Source organism: Anticarsia gemmatalis, chromosome 2 (assembly GCF_050436995.1).
Source record: "Anticarsia gemmatalis isolate Benzon Research Colony breed Stoneville strain chromosome 2, ilAntGemm2 primary, whole genome shotgun sequence".
Taxonomy (NCBI): Eukaryota; Metazoa; Arthropoda; class Insecta; order Lepidoptera; family Erebidae; genus Anticarsia; species Anticarsia gemmatalis.
In genome coordinates this window covers 117027-134766 of record NC_134746.1, presented here as the reverse complement: position 1 = coordinate 134766, position 17740 = coordinate 117027, and the positions used below count along the sequence as shown (strand labels likewise).

Sequence of the window (17740 nt, the reverse complement as noted above, 5' to 3'; positions counted from 1 at the left end):
TACCCACGTTACACCTAGACTAAAGATTTGAAAGTAGAAAGTAATCAATATTCATTCATATAGTACTTAAATTAAACTATAAAAGTTTGTCTGTTAGTTTTTTACGCTTTCATGGCTCAACCACTGTACCTAGAGATCCGGGAAACAAAAGCTACCTCCCTTCAGAACTATTTTTATAAGTTAAAACTAAAACGTTGGCTGAAACTTTGCACACGTGTAACGCACTGGTCAGCTGGATAGTCTGAAATATCATTCTGGTGAAACACATTCTGAACCAAACTGAGCTTAAAGGTTGAAGCTCATTGACTCATGCTTTGTTAATGTGCAGTGAAGCCTATTTTTAGCTCCATGATACAAATATATTTCTTACAATGTAACATAAAATGTAGCGAAGTTGTAAAAACTTATAACATGTGGTCAGATCTTGATACAAAATGTGCCCACTCAATAATTTGCATAATAGGTATAGGTTCAACAGCGAATCAGTTCGTTGGCGGCATATGTCTGAGGAGTTGATCACGTTCTTGAGTAGAGATAAACTTACTTTTGGTTGTTACACTCACTCACAATACTTAAATTCAACCTGGCCACTGTTTTAGCAAAAATTCTTCGAGAATGCCATTAAAGAATACCAACTGGGCCAGCATTATGTTTTTATTATCAGATCGTTTCGCAATTATCTGCATGTTCTCAATCAGATAAGAAGTGTCGCCATTAAGCCTCATTAGGGTCATCATAGGAGGTATATGGCATCGGAAGTAAACCGGAGCTATTGTCTCTGGGGGTGACGTGTCCTTACGGACGTGTCGTAAATAATTCCATGGTGTAGTGTTTTTTGTGTTTGTTTGGCGCCAGTGACGCGTGACGTCACCGCCGGTGCGCCGGAGCCCCGCGCTGCATGTAGGTCACCGCGTCACAATCAGAAGGGTTGCAGGTAGCGGGCGCGGGCGGCGCCACTCAACCACACAGTGCACTGATAACGACCGGTAGCTGATTGCACTCGCCTCAGAGTGACCGCTGACGTGTGTCACTAGGACCCGATAACGTTCACTATGACTACAGATTGCGAAGCACTTACATTTCAACTAACTGCCACCAAGACTGTGCCAGTACAGGAATGCGTGAAATCAAGTCCCGAGTCAAGCAAGATTATAATTATTGCATGAATGTTAAAGTAGTACACAGAGTTCAGTAAGGTCATTTCAGCTTTCTCTGCCTACCCTCACGAGGAAAACTCGTGATACTACATTATGTATATGTATGGGAATATAATTTCCACATAAAAGTAAATGAGATATATGTAAATGAGCGATGTAATGGGAGTCGCGATGTTAATCACTGCGACTGATCTCAAGCACATCCGATTATAATAAAACGTCTCGAACATCGGCCGAGAATTTCATTAATTAGTCAACTTTAACTTGAATGTCATTTAGAAATAGCTTTGTTTATTCTTTTACACAACAACACCGCTATTGAATAGATTTAGTTTTCATAAGTTTTTGAATAAAAAAGGAGAGGTTGCAGGCATAGAAACCCATGTATACTCTGAGACGAAACAATTCCTATTACACAAATATTAGATTTGTGTAGTTTATTTATTTATTTATGTAGTCTAATTAACACCCCACTGTGTTAATAAAGTTAAAAGGCTCAGTTATTGCGCTTCACATAATCTAAACTTATTTGATAACACACAACCTCAATTAATCCCAGTTTTGTATAAGAACTCTACCTAAATACACGTAGGCCTATTGTCATAACATAATACGGGTTTGTTTATCTAGTTAATATTCGAAACTACTGAACATATTCTAATAATGATGGTTATAGAAAGCTATACCAAACCTTCCACCTATCCGTACAAATTCCAAATGCTAAAATCTGTTTGTCTATTATGCTTTCACGGCTAAATCACTAAACCGATTTTGATGAAAACCTAGAGATTTTGGAAGACTCGACTTTAAACATGATCTAGGATTATTTGAAAAATCTACTTTTGCTTCAAACGCAAGCAGAGCCACGGGAGACCGCTAGTTTATTTTAACAGAAATTAAGAACATAATAGGAAACGAGGCTGGAACGTTATAAGTAATGAATATAAACCCTGAAGAATACGGAGCTAGCGTAAAAGCCTCCACTCACTTAACTAGCACTTATAATGAAGCCTCCTTTACTCCATACTTACAACTCTTACACGATGCTGGGAACGTTTAATTTTATTATTATATTTGAAGTAAAGAACTGGACGTATAGAGTTGTAGTTTGTTCAGAGTAGTACAACTAGTATCATAATTTTTATTACTTTTCATTTATAATTTTAAGAAGGATATTATAGAGAAGGTGTTTTTATATGAACTAGTTTTATGATAAAATAAATTGTTTTATCTGGATGTAATTTAATTACATCCTTTATAGTTATGCAGTTAGACTGGCGCAGTTGTTTAAACATCCGTCTATTATATAAACTATGAACTATCTTGAATTCATGTAACACTTTTGACAAATGTTTGTTATCAACACGCGCTCTAAGCCTAATTGCGGACAAACTTTGATAAACTTAGCTATAATCCTGATTAGTTCATTTTATAGTTTTCAAAATACAAACTTTATTTAATTTGAATCAGGTTGCCGTATTTGAGTCAGCCGATTATTTCATTCAAATTGTATCTATACGTTATTTTTTTAAAATAGCAAAGTTTATTAACCTGTAGAACTAAAAATTAAGTAAATAACAACAATAATATAATGTCAGTACATAATGAGACATCGGCAGTAAAACATTAGCATATGAATAGTGTAGAGTGGTGCAGCGAGGAATGCGCCGCTGCTGCGCTGGTGTCGGCGGCGGCGCGCACAATAGCCTCGCGGCGAGCGCCGGCGCCGGACATTTACAACACAGGGCGCACTGGCCAGCCTTCGGTGAACGTTATCATGTGACCGTTATTGAAACCCTATGACAATGTTGTCAAGGCATTTTTAAACAACTACAGTTACGCTAAGCTCTTAAGTTTTGTTTGAATTACATGACTAAGAACAAGGACCCATTCCCAATCAAAGACTAGTTAATTTGCAAATTTGAGGAATCATTTTTACTTTTTCAGTTGTCTGTAGAGGTTTATGTTTAAAAGTATGATCAAAATTGGCAAGCTTATTTATTTTGGGCTCTTATTAATTATATAAGTGAAAAAAAAGGTTTACCGAGCGAGATTAGTTTTCTTAGAAACCGTCATTACCCTGTGTGTATTACATTTGATGTCAATACTCTGTTCACTTTTAAATATAGTGTCAAAATATGCCTTCTCTTCAAGGTCCTCATGCCAAATAATATATGTTTATAAGAACATCAGAAAATGTGTGGCCTTAGTAAATACAGTGATACATCGTGTGAGTGATGAAATACAAGTCTTTAACCTCACACGTTGTTTGTTACTACTTAGATGAATGACCTCCGATGAATAAATATTAACATTTACATATTCTAACATTATTCATTATGAAAAGTTTTTATGCCTAGTTAGGCTCCAAACAAAAGAGTTCTAAATTGAAAGATTAAGGCCAGTTTAGTACTTATAACTGTCTAGATAAGTATCCAACTTAATAAGTACCCAAGTGGAAATTGGTAACTGTGCTTGTTTTATTTGTGCTTACTGTGCTTGTGCCCTTGCTTTATTTAAATTCGACATTCAAACTATTTATTATATTAATTTTTCAGTTGAAGTCCTTGAATTGATTTAGGTAAAGTTTGTTAGAATTCTCCATAGCAACCTATAGTCTCGCTAAAGGCAAAAGAAAACCTTAATAAACTGAACTAAGACAATAAATGAAAATGATTAACTGTTTTGAAACTGTTCTACAGTTCATTACATGACCTAAAAAACAGCTCGTATTGTAGGAATGTTAATATGTGTATAAGTGGTGTGACTTCATAATGACTGTGTGTTGCGTGTGTACTGTATTGTGTGTAAAGGCCCCGCGCCGGTGCAATGAGTCGAGCTGAGCTATCGAGCTATTAGCGCGCACCCGAGCGGAACACTCCTTACTCACACTTCTTATACCATCACACTGCTATTAATTACTTGATTTATCACCTATCACTTGTTGTTATAACGCTAATACACATCGTACGTCTCGCTTGCTTTGTAACGTTTCCATTGCCGCGCGACTATTGCACTGTTTTTGTTAGATTAAGCTCTATAAAGTAGTATGGCGAAGCAAATGTCATGTCATTCTCAGGATTGGATCTAATACCTTCGTAATCGTAGTAAAAAGGAGGAGTTTTTCGTTAACTTAATAACGCGAATATAACTTCCTATATGTGCAATAATATTGGCAAGTTTTGGAATAGTTTAGAATAATGACAGCCTAATTAGTATAGAGACAAATTTATTTTGTCGTAATCCGGTTTTCAAGGAAACAGTGCACATTAATTTAAATCCGCACCAACATCTCTGTGAGATGAAATGTTATTAAAGGAAACTGACCACCAACAACACCACCTTTCTTCAAATTGTATATGTCATATCTTCACTCTTGAAATTAATCAACAATTACTAACAATTTACATAATGATGTATACAATGTAGCAAGTGCACTCGTTACAGTCATGTGTTAACACACAGTGTCGGCACTGAGTGTAGTGACAAGTGTTGAACACATTGTAGTGCAGTTTACGAGGTGTGCGGTACTGCGCGTGCTATTGTTGCTACAGCGAGTGTTTCACACCGAGCAGTGTGCGATGAACTAATGCTTAATTGATGATTGTTGCTTCATTGTGAGGTAACTTAATAGACACATTATAACGTAGGGTTGATAGCAATGGCTTATGGATGTATAAAGATACATTGTGTTAGAGCTTTTTGAAGAGAGTTTCGGCAACTTATGTTTGAATAGAGTGGTTTGAATTTGGATAATTATTCGATAAAGTTTAAAGTATCATTGTTCCTTTGATGTACATCAACAAAATTTTAAGTTTTAAAAGAGCATAGCTTACTTGAAAAGCTTTCGTATTGGCGTAGTTATCCCGAGAATAGTGAAGACTTTGTTTGAGCCTACGACAATCCGTAGCAACGTCGGTTCTACGAGAATGACGTTCTACAAAGCACTGAAAGGTGTCGGAGGTCAATGAGACCGGCTGAGGTCACAGTTGTCACAAGTTTCACTCAGTTGGTACATAGAAACAGTGTTCACTCACTTGATGCCGTCGGTATCCGCTCAGCTGGTGGAGCACGTCGTCGTAGAACTAGATGTGTCGTAGGTTCAGCTCACGTAGATACAGGTGGTCTGTAGTCAGTGTAGGTAGTGTGTGTATCACTGTGTCACTCGCGCACGTGGAGCACTGATCTGATCGACAGATGTCCGCGATAACACGTGCGATACGGCACGCGTGTGTCCGGCCCGAGGTGCGCGCGCTCACTGCCGCGCCGCCACACCTGCGCCACTCCGCCACCACTCGCGCGCCGGCCCCGCCCGCGCTCCACCCCCGGGGCGGGGCCACACACCCCTCCTGGAGAAAATTAAATGCGCTTTTCCATAAATTGCAGTTTCCATGATGTGGGAGCACGTGACGCGGCCGCAGCGCCGGGCGGCGGGGCGGGGCGCGGCGCGGGGAGGTGGGCGGCACTATCGCGCGAGTAATGGGCGCCGCGCGGAGATTTATAGAGGGGTTAGTTTCGGGCCCTAATGGAATTAGTGCTGCGTTTTGTTTATGGTGCGGCGTGGTCATCAATCCTCCCCCTCCGCCCCCTCGCCCCCGGGCGGCGGCGGGCGGCGGCGCGGCGGCGCTGCTGGTGCTAATTAATCGGTAGCAGGAGTTAGAGGTGATCAGGCGATGTTAATTGAGCAGCTCTCACGATGTTTACTAACGAGACAGTTGTTAGGAATGCTTCGTGCGCACTATCTCACTGCACCACTGTACCATGTACCATGTACCATGTACCATGTAGCGCCGGTATGAGGGCTGTTGTACGTAATTGACGATGTTTTAACAACTTGTGACGCTTCACAATTGAAAACTAATACCATCAACTCGTATAGTCCATACATTTCAATTTATATCTGAATCCTGCCTTCCAATATACCTTAATTTAAACATACCGTTATTGCCTCAAAGAGCTTTTAGAGTTTTCTTACTTGCTTTCTTCATAATGCTCTGTGTTTCACTATGGCGTGGTTTTAGCTAATTATTCAATGGCCATAATTTATAATTCTAGACTCCTACAGCTAACAAACCATTACTCGTATATTTCTTTTACATCTGATATAAATTAGGTATAACTAACAATTAAACTCGTATCGCGAGAACTTTTACTATCAACAAACACGAAATACCAGCAGTCAGCACAAATATTTGTGAATCATACAAATATTTAGGTATTTCGATTAATGCGATCTCATGGACCCGGCGGTGAAATACCGGGGTGGATATTGTTTCAACCACCACACTCACTTTAGGATTTAACCTCAAGTTTACCTCTTCTGAATAAGTTTCAGAAAAATTATCAAATGTCATTTTGACAGCAGCTTTCATACATTTTACTTAACTGACTTTTATTCAATAGCTGAAACAAACTTTTAATATTCAAACTGCAGATCCGTATAACAGACTATCAAACTGCAACAGTAACTAATTAACCCCTAACCCAGCCAAAAAAGCCACGAAAAAGTGAAAGAACGTCCTTCAACTACTTAAAATATAACTAATCTATAATTACTGGTAAAACTATCAGTTCCGAGTATTCCCTGGGTGCAGTTCCCACGCTCCGGTGGCTCGTGTAGTTATCATCACAGTGGCGCCCTCTGTGCCGCCGACACAAACGACACACTCAGGCGTGATCACTCTCCCACAGTTACACAATACGGGAATATAATAGACAATGAGTATCCACTGTCGTAGGTACAATAGTTCAAAGACAAGTGGCTTGTGTTTATTGAAACAATACCACTGATTATTGTGTTGAGGTGACCTTCAGGTTATTCTTGCTTGAGAGAATTAGCTTCCTAATAGTTACACCACACACATATTTATTACTACCATGAATTCCTAAAATATGGTATTTCATAAGACACCCATTTAAGCTTTTTTCATTTACTATCTATTTTCGTGATAGATAAGCATCAAAAGTGAGTTTCTACTCGAAAGACTTCAAAAGTCCTACACCCATTTTTAGGCTAATTCCAATTAGAGTCAGAAATTGTAACAACTGCCATAATAACATGATGAACTTCAGACTCAGATGAATAATTTCATTTTGAGCTTGTAGCAATACCTACTCAATGCAGCTGCTACCCAACATTCTATAATAAGAAAGCATAATTATTATTTATCAATGGATATTAAAATATGTCCATAATGCCAAGATGCAGTAAGCCTCAGGGGCTTCGCCTACCCTTGCACAAAAAAGTCATGATTTTGTGTTTGTTACATAATATCTACTTAGGTATTAAAACAAGGTTTAGGTACAACCCGGAACCTTATGGTTGAAGGTCGCCAATTACACCTCTACTCAGACCACCGGGGTCGTTCACAGGAGGCAGTAGGTAGGTATAATCCGTTTTAGACAATAGTGTAGAACAATGGTCGGTGCTAACTGACGTCCGTTACACATTGTTTCCTCGTTGGCGGCTTCCTTGAACATCAGCAGTGAGCGTAGAACAGAGCTTCTCATGAAAACAGAAGCTTCTCGGTAGGTGCTCATTATGAGGTATTCTTCCAACATTCTGGGTGAGGTCAAGTTTATTCTTTGTTGTTAATAGGGTTTAGTTCATAAAGAATTTGAATAATAATGTTTTTAACTAGTTTTGTTAAGTATAAAAGTAGTTTGTCTGATAAAGTTCCTTACACACCCGTTGTAATTAATTGGTTAGTCTTACTCAATACAAAATGAACCAGAATTAGGTACTAAATAAAGCTCCTTGAAGGATATATCAATACATAGTATTATGTACCTACGTTCAAAGAGTAAGAGTACTTGAATCTATTTAAATAAATAAAATTAATGTGCGTTGTTTCTGTCAGAAACATATGTTTTTTCTATAGCTACAACACCCAGATAGTAAATAATTAGTTTCCATAATCCGGCAATTACTAAGAATTTCTAAACAATGGTGAATGAATGTTACCTACTATCGATATGATTCAGGTAAGTCGGATATTCCCACATTCATATTTCTCGTTACACATTCAATACAATTATTTTCAATTCAAGTTATTAGCAATTCTACTTATACGAGTATAATTTACATATCTTCAGGGTACAACATAATCGGATTAGTGGTTTAGCCGTTAAAGCGTAACAGACGGACTTCGAGCTTTATTAGTACGGAATAGTAAAATTGTGAATAATTGTTACCTAATGTTTATTAAAATATACAAGAACAAATTACAATGCATAATATATCTATAAGAATTCAATTGTGTGTAAGAATCGTAGCATTCACGGAGGCTTAAAGTTTAACAGTATGAAAGATGCAGTAGTAGTGTCCGGTCACCGTACACGAAAGAAAATGGTAGAAGCTTCGCTCCATTTCTCGTCAAGACAACATTTGTCAGAAAAGATGGTTTTTATTTCGATTGTTTTATGTTGCAAACATACATAAACATCGTAGTAATATGCTTTCTCATATTCGTAGTCGCGCTGTGGATGCACTTTAAGACCTAAATGTATAGATAACAACTGGTCCTAAAGAGGTGCAGTAAAGTTCAGTGCTTAAAGTTTAGTCAGCTTGTTGCAAACATTTCTAACATAATAATAGAACCTAATAGTCTATAACAAAGTCTACGCTAACGATGACGAATGTCTCACGACTGGTCGTTTGAGAAGTGCCGACTATGTCGAACAGCGAGGCATTGTAGCGGACTGATAAGAGCCCTGTTATCAACTAGTACGAGCACCGCACAGACAATAGCTTCAGAACACAATACTACCTGTTAATACTAAGTTGGACAAAAGTGAGACTGTCATAGTAAATGTCATCCGAACTGTGGGAAATTACATGACTTTGTTGATACCCATTTAAAATCCATAATAATCATACTAATAATAATATGATAGAGGTATCACCGCAATAAATCGCGCAGAATGTTCTAAAAGTTCGTAACAACTTTGTTTACTTATATGATAAATGCAAAAGTTTTTTGTCCCTTTCTGGCCTTTCTTCCAACTATCTATTAGATATTGGAGTCTGCCTCCAGTCTCACCGGATACAGCTGAATCAGTATTTTACGTGGAGCGACTGTTAGGTGCCTAGGTAAAATAAATAATGAACTTATCTAGTATTACATACAATTATCAGTTAAAAAGTTGGTAAAATTCCTTATTTTCGTAATATAAACTGATCAATGAAGTTGTCTCTTAATTTGTAAAACAATCTTTTATTAGGACTTTCAACACTGTTAGAGTTTGTATGACAATCTAAATGAGTTAGTTGACACACAATGTTAGAGTCTGACACCTCACACTAAACACCTCTACCTCTACGTAGAGGTAGAGTGTGTAGAGTCAACACGACTCTGTTTGTTTAGGAACCCTCGACTGTGCTCTATCATAGAGACACTTGTTTACAACGAGAAAATTATAAACTTACTAAATATAACAACTATCTAAGTATATTTAGAAATTCAACAGTCTTTTGTTTTATTTTTAAAGTAATGATATTAGATGATATTAATATGATCATTGTGATGATGTGTTTTGCATACTGGTAAATATAATTTAAATGTACGTTTTTTTTACTTTCAGGTACAGTGAACTCAAATAACGCTTAGTAAATAGGTATGTGTTATTTTTTATTTATTTATCATGCTTCGGAAATATGAAGATTGCAAATATGATTCGAATTGACGTTGCAGACATTGGAGTTTGTTGCAAAACTTCATGACTCTACGATTTACGGTTACTTTACGTTCATACTACGTTTAATAAATATTAAATATACGTACTTATTACGATCAAATACACGTGAAGGCACGCATATCAAGAATAGGCAAAATAGACAGTGGTAGGTACTTTTATATTTGGTACAGTGCACATGAGCCCGCATGGCGTCGTGTACTTAGCGTTGTGACATCTCGTAAACATCTCTGATGTAATGTATCTACAACAACACAGGCATTTAAACAATTCGTCGTTATGTTTAGCACTACCAATTACAGAGAATATTCACATCCAAACGAGCGTAAAAACAGTGCTTCCATGTTTCGGTGAACTCCTTAAATTGTTCTTTTAAACTTAGTGTAAGTATCGCGAGTGACGAAGGATAATGAAGATCTTCTTTAACTAGATAAAGTGGGCAAAGTAAGTATGTTTCATTTACCTTTAATATGTAGTTGTATGCACATTCGTCTTTTTTTTCAAAAGTATTTCTATAACGTTTTCGGCTTTTTCAATTTAATAATTGTTAAGATCAATTAATACCTGCATTTGCGATCTACTTTGCTCTATTGTATAATAAAATTACTTTGCATGCCGTTGCAGCCTTTTATTGAGACAACACTAAGTTTTAAGTTTTTTACGTATCTATCCTCCTAGTAATGATACCTGGTGTGTGCTTTGTTGGTTGTCTTAAATAAATAAATAAAGTTTTTGGACATGTTTTTACATTGAACTCAAAATAGTGCGTGTAATTTCAAGCAGTGTTAACTAATTTGATGACAAACTTACTATTGAACATTCAATGATTTATTTCCATGTAGATATTAATATAATAAACTACTAAACTGACTTAATAGCCACACCCTTCAGTCCAAAGCGCACAGATCATAAGTACCGAATGTACCGGAATGCACCCGGCACCGGGTGATCTAATCTAGCGCCAGCGGCAGTTGCTGATCTAATCTGGTGCCAATAGCGTTTGTGATTGAACGACAAGCCGACAAGTGCGCGCGCAATCATGCAATAACTAAACATTCGATATATTTTGTACATTACATCATCTACATAACTATCAACTACCTATGTGGTCTGAGAGCACACAAATACCTACCGTACTCTTTGCCCGACTTGAGTAGCGAACTCAGACCATAATAATCATAATATGATTGAAAGGACCTGAGTTCGATTCCCTGGTTGGGCAGTGTGTATGCGGTGAATTCCTATGCCGTTTGTTCCCAGTAAGTAGTCCCAAGTTTGGTAACATGATCGGTAACGTGACAATGAAAATGTCTTAATACATCACTGCTAATATTTACGGGTACAACAGTAATTAAAACCTACCTACGTGTGTTAATATTAAACGGTGAAGCGAGCAGTATATGCTAATTATAATAAATGAATATAATGTGTGCAAGTTTTTTGTTCGCAACTGTTTATATATTTATCAGACGTTTGGTTTATCTTAATAGCTTCCGTGTGAATCTGTATTATATGAATAGGAATGCAATCATTATAGTATTTTACAACTTATTTATATTTCCCACTTGTGAGATGCATAGATATACCTGGTAGAGTATTCAATTCAAGTTTCGCTGGTATAGCCATAGTTTGATTGAAAACCTAAAATAATTTTAAATAATTAATTCAAGCGTTTTGAAATAGGACGGGTTATTTTGGTTGTATAGACAACAGGCTTACAAAATAATGAATAAATACTAAATGCTTAGAAAAAACGATGAATATTTTTTTGTCAATCGGAAGTAATTTTATAGTAAAGCATAAGAACTATTACCTATATGATTGTGACCGACGGCAAGTACACAGTCATGTTGACGACAGTCGAAGATATATTTTGTAACTCTCTATAAACGTCTGATGTCGCTTCGAATACCGGGGAATAGAGAGAGCTTTGTGAAGTGGTATATACTTTTATAATGTTTGACTATTGTACTGACTAGAATAATTTGTAAAACTTTTAGTATAGTAAATGTATAGTTTAATCCAGAGATTATACCATTTTTTATAAAGTTGTGATAGAAGTTGTAGAGTCTTTAGAAAGTGGGGTATGGTTAATATACTCATATAAGGAACATTGTCTCTTCTTAAGTCGTTTGTGGACAAGCAGGTCGACAATAAAGTCTGACTAAACAAAATTAATCATATTGTTTTAGATCTTTACTATAGACATCCAAGTGCAGGGAAGGACTTTTATTGCTATTAACAACAAACCTACTAAGTAACACTGATCATCGTAATGATGTGAACGTCCAACTGTTAACTAGTGTCCAGTTGTCCGAGCGGACGACAACATCGGGGACCCGGCGCATTGATCACCACGAGCGCATTTAAATAAATACCAACACGTTGTATCCGTGTATAGTGAGTGTATAGTGTGTATAGTGTGTGTGGTGTATAGTACCGCCGGCGCATTATAACTCCGAGTGCGGCGATAAGACGCGAGGGGCTGCGGCTGCTTTGTACCTATTCTATTATTTCATGATCCGATAAAAAAGGAATAAAGGCTCGCGACCTAAACGCAGGAATGTTGTAGATTTTTGTTTTAGGCGGGCGCCGGCGCCGGCCGCATTAGTGGCGGCTCGCCCGACTCGCCCGCGACAACGGTTACACATTAGCCCCTCGCGTGCTGCCCGCGCTCTCCGCTACGACCTATGTCACGCGTCCCATCACAGCCACATTCAATCCTATGCATAACAGCATAGAGCTCACTTTCTAAATGAGCATTTTACACTCATCATATTCTACAGGCTCGGAGCTAACTGAAGGGCTTCGAACGAAAGGGTATAATTGAATCTCCGTATGTGGTATTTGATGGCATAGCGTGAGGTATTAAGGTGCATATTTTGGTGGCAGCGCGGAGTCGCAAGCGGACCGCTGCCGGCCGCGTCTCACGCCCACTTATCGATCGGACAATTTAACCGATACGTGTATAAGTGTAATATATCAATAGTGTTGGCGCGCTGCTGTCCGTCCGTCCGTCCGTCGCGACTGCTAATGAATTTCGTCGGTTGATTGCGACGCGGGCTCCCCCCCCCCCCCCTCCATCCACCGCACTCCCCCGCGACACTCACGTATAACTTATTGACAGCTAGGCGGGTGATAGCGCGCGGTTTATGAGCCGCACACACACACACACACACACACAGACGTACACGCCACGCGCTAATTACTACAATTGTTATCATGAGTCGTTATCAGTGGCACTATTTGTTCTCGCGAACATCTCTCGTGTTTACTTTCTTGTACACGTATAGTCGGCGGTGGCGTGCACTTTACTTTTAATACAATATATTCACTCACTCTACGTGCAGTCTACGTACACACATGTCAGTGGTGTTCATTAAATATTCTATTAATGGTATTAATTTCAACAATACTACACAGTAATGAATATTATCAAATATTAAACTGTTGATTACTTTTTAGAGAGCAATTACAACTATGTTTATCACTTGCTTTTACTTAAGTTATTGACTTGAGTAGAAACTGTAGACGAAGTGAAACTAATGTTCCTCACATATTGGTTCAGTATTCAGTTAAATTGAAGTATTTGTGCTTGAGTTCACCACTGCTGGATAATTATCAGATGGAATGGCGACAGTTTTTCCTACACATTTGGTGGCACTTTATCTATCGGATAGGTAATCCGCCACTTAACCATGAGCTATAAAATGCCTTGCATTGTCTTGCATTGTATAGCATCGTAAAATGCATGCCTTTTTTCAAATGCATGTATCAAGAACGTGTATGTTTTTCACGAGTCACTTCTACCGACATCTGTAAGTTAGTTAAACTAAGTAAGTTTAAAAGTGTTATAGGGAGCTATCTTGTTATTCAAAGCTATACAAAAAACTAATCAATTGCAGTTCCTATAGCCAAAATCAAAATCAAATCATTTATTCATTTAGGTCAAATATTGACACTTACGATAGTCGTTACTATTACTGAATCTAGCACTAGCTCGGAAAGGGGGTAGAGCCTTATGAGAAGAGCTAGTGAGAAACTCACGGCCACTCTTTTCAATCGCCAAAAGTTTTACAATGTGGTTGATACAATAATTGATCATGCGAGGAGCTGCCAACAATCAGCGATATAGACGAAACAATATAACAATAGAGTCACGTAGTTTTAATCTAGTCCTAACCTATACCTACAGCGTGCACTTCTTATACCAATGTAAACATACAAGTTCAATATATTTAGTTAAGCTCTTAAAGCTTCATAGAACGATAGTACCCAATCAAACGTGACTATCTCTACATATAAAAAATACTGTAATGCATAAACTCTCTTGATACAAGGAGCAAAACCTGAAATTTTTTAAATTGTATGATGAAATTAGTATTAAACAGGGTGTTTTTTATTGTAGAATATATATTACTTATAGGACTGTGATGATTTATATATTCATTAATTTTGCTGTTGAGAAGTATTAGGCTCGGAAGGATAATATTGAACATCAAAATTACAAGTTATAACACAACACGAACCACATAGACAGTATTTAAGGCTACCTATTACCTAATCCAACTTAATTAAAGCCTTCGTGTACATATAATACGTCATAATTAACGCAATGAGGTCCACCATTTTGTAATAACAAGAGGCAGTGGCCAGGTCTGACCCTCCCTTATAAAAACGAGTGATGTTTAGGGTGGCATGAAACCGGGACGGACGCCGACGGATTAACATGTTCTTTAAAGTACTTTAGTTTACGAGTGAACTCGTATTAAGGAAACTAATAACAATTTAGAAGTTTTTTTTATAAATTTCTTGGCGTTTTCATGATATTTAAAAATTCAAACGTAAGCGATTGCAAATCTAAATCAGATAATCCTGTTTGTGTCATACGTTCTCTCATTTAAAGGAAATTGTTACTTGTTATGCTAGAATACAGGTACGTTAGTGAAATCTCTACGTGACACGGTTCATTTCACAAACAATTGATTTTATTAACTTAAGTTGTCCTTATTTCGACGAAGACTTTTTCCTGGTGTCAATTGTAGCATCTATTATATTATTAATACTTAAAGCTTCCAACGTCTTGTTAACTATTAATATCAATAAAGTACTAACTGATTATAATATGTAACTACAAGCTGCCTACAATCAACATGTCAGATATAAATTAAAACATACATTTATAGACTCTTTATAATATTAAACATTCATGTTGTATTTACACACGTATTACATTAATAATTCAATTAGTGCAAATTGTACTTAGACTATTCGTATCCGACAAATTGAAGTAAGTACATATCTGCATTTAATACGATACTACATGACAAGACAAACTTAAGTACATTCATAAGAGTAACTTGTGCAACTAATACTTCCTGTAGTCAACATTGTAACATGTACACTAATGCCATTCATTAGTATTAGGTACTTACTTTTTGAACATTGCTTGAGATCTACAAGATTTGGGTATCTGTTGAAAGATTTTAGCTTAGCAAATATTGTTTCTAAATAGTTTTACATGAAACTTTTACCACAGTTGGAGAGTTATAGTTGAACGCAACGAGCACAAGGTTCCCTACACAGAGCCAACGTACTAGAGTCAAAGTTCAACCCCTCCTCTCTATTACTCCGGGAGGCGACCCGTGCTCGGCTGTAGCTCTGTATTAAAGTTACCATATATGTAGAGTGTAAGCAAGGCAGTGGACGCACCATTTCGTACTTGTTTCAAAAATCTGTCAAGAGTGCTATTATGAAACGCAACCTCTAATACCCACCAAAACTCTTAATAAAACAAGCTACATTTCTTTATCTCGATAGATATATTGGTACGAGACTTCATCAGGAGCCGCACGAGTACCATGCAATTAAGTAAATGAGCGCTCGAGTCAGAGTACAGAGTAGAACTTAACTCTTCTCGTTACTTTAATACGAGTCTATGAATAATGTAATATAGTAACTTACACTGTACTTGGTACTAGGTAATAACTTCACACGTGAGATGTTCACTTTCGTAGTCTCTTCTTCATTCTCGTCATCAGTTGTCTTTTAATATTGTAGATCAAGTTTTTTAAAATGTAATATTGTAGTGAGCGACTAAATAACATTACTTAGGTACATCTTAATATTTTGTAAACTCTCTAAGCACCGATACCGTTTAACTAGGTTACTGAAATGAGGTAGCTGCATTGGAATGTTGTAATTTAAGACTTATTACTTATATTCTCCACTTTTAAGAGGCTTAATATAAATACATAAGTACTTGGTAAGTAAAAGAAACTTTTAAATAGGGTAAAGTGAATTGAAACTAAAACAGTTTGCTGTCAGTTGATTAAAAATCGACCTTTTCTTAGAAGCGCGTATGGAGAGAGAGTATAAGAAGGGCAGATTCCACCACTGTGTGAAATGAACAGCAAAAAAGAGAAAATGAAATAGGGAAAGTGTACTTGGTAGGTACTGCTTTTCTTGTATTTTATAAGGAAAATAATAGTGGACTGACCAGACTTCGTCTTTTGATCTGATAAATACTAAAACATCAAGGAGGAAACTAAAATTGTATTTTAAATGAGTGTTTCTATTAAGATAGCATTTTACGATTGGATTTGATTACGGACCGTAGCTTACTACTGCCAATGCAACCATAACTTAAATTTATTTATTATACAACCGGCGTGAATAAATGTAGCGCCCTCTATTTCTGAACTCAAGAAACTATATTTTATTACTAACTTTTGAGAATATCTATATAATTTGAAATAATCAAATCATAAGCATGTCTTGACATATCGACCTCATAAAATAGTATACTTTCATACAGGTCAATACACAAAACTTGAATTTTAAATTACCTAATTGTTACTTTAATAAAATCCACGAGTCTACAATCAACCAACGTGACTCTACAAGCGACACTAGCGCCAATATCACCTCGAGTTACGGCTCATTCGTGACTCACTTACAGTGCTCGAAGGCTTATTAGTTTGACACTTAAACTACAGATGGCGCTAGTATCTAGTATCTACTACACCTATCTAAATCTATTTTGTTAAGTCAACAAAATGTGTCGAAGAGCATCATAAAAATAACCACTGTGAGACTTCGTCATTTTATAATAATAATAATATGTGCCTAGTTTGATTTTAAAACTTGTAACTTTGACGATGTCTAGCGGCTAGTTAACGATATTTTTCTCTCTCACAGTCCGAGATGATACCCACTTTCTCTGAATATGCATTTATATCTCTTGGTTCGATATGAATTCGTAAGTTTGTGACTTTGTAAGAATTTTCTATAGGTACTTTATAATCAGCATTAACAAAGGATACTTTTTAACTTAATAAATCGTTTTAAGTTGTGGGTACCTATAACCTAAGCAGCATGAAATCAAAGAATTCCTATTACACACATACTGTTGCGGTAGTGTGCGTATTGCAATTGATTTCCTTTGTCCCAGATCCGATTTCTTCACGACAAAACACAGAGATGATTCATAGATAGAGTGTGGTCGGATCAGGATGTACACACCGTCCTTATTCGTCTGTTTGATCAGTCTCTACGTAAAGGCAACGACCTCTAGCTCTCTACACCTCAAGTCCATATTATACTTACACTATTTGTACCTATCTTATTTGGATGATATATGTATGTTGATGGAGCATATTTTATTATACTAGCTTCTAATGTGTATGAAACTTCAACGAAAATCGGTTCACTTTTACATGTAGAGACGTAAAGTGAAAACTAAACAGGTGTTATTTTACAGAAATAATGATATGTAGGTAGTTATGTGTTGAGGCTAGTGATACCAACCTCAGGAAGCAAATAAGTAGTGTCGCATAATACTCGTATGTATATAAGTAAATGTGAATAAAACAACAGAATGATGTGGC

The 17740-nt window shown here is 36.9% G+C and overlaps 1 protein-coding gene across 2 annotated transcripts in view; it reads right to left on the bottom strand.

The window, feature by feature from the left end:
- Positions 1-5404, bottom strand: part of LOC142978875 (transcription factor GATA-3-like) — a 61069-nt gene extending 55665 nt beyond the window's left edge. For both annotated transcript variants that reach the window (XM_076123477.1, XM_076123485.1), the window contains exon 1: positions 5195-5404. The gene's annotated coding sequence lies outside the window, so the exon portion shown is untranslated. The remainder of the gene's footprint in view (positions 1-5194) is intronic.
- Between the last annotated feature and the right edge of the window lie 12336 nt (positions 5405-17740).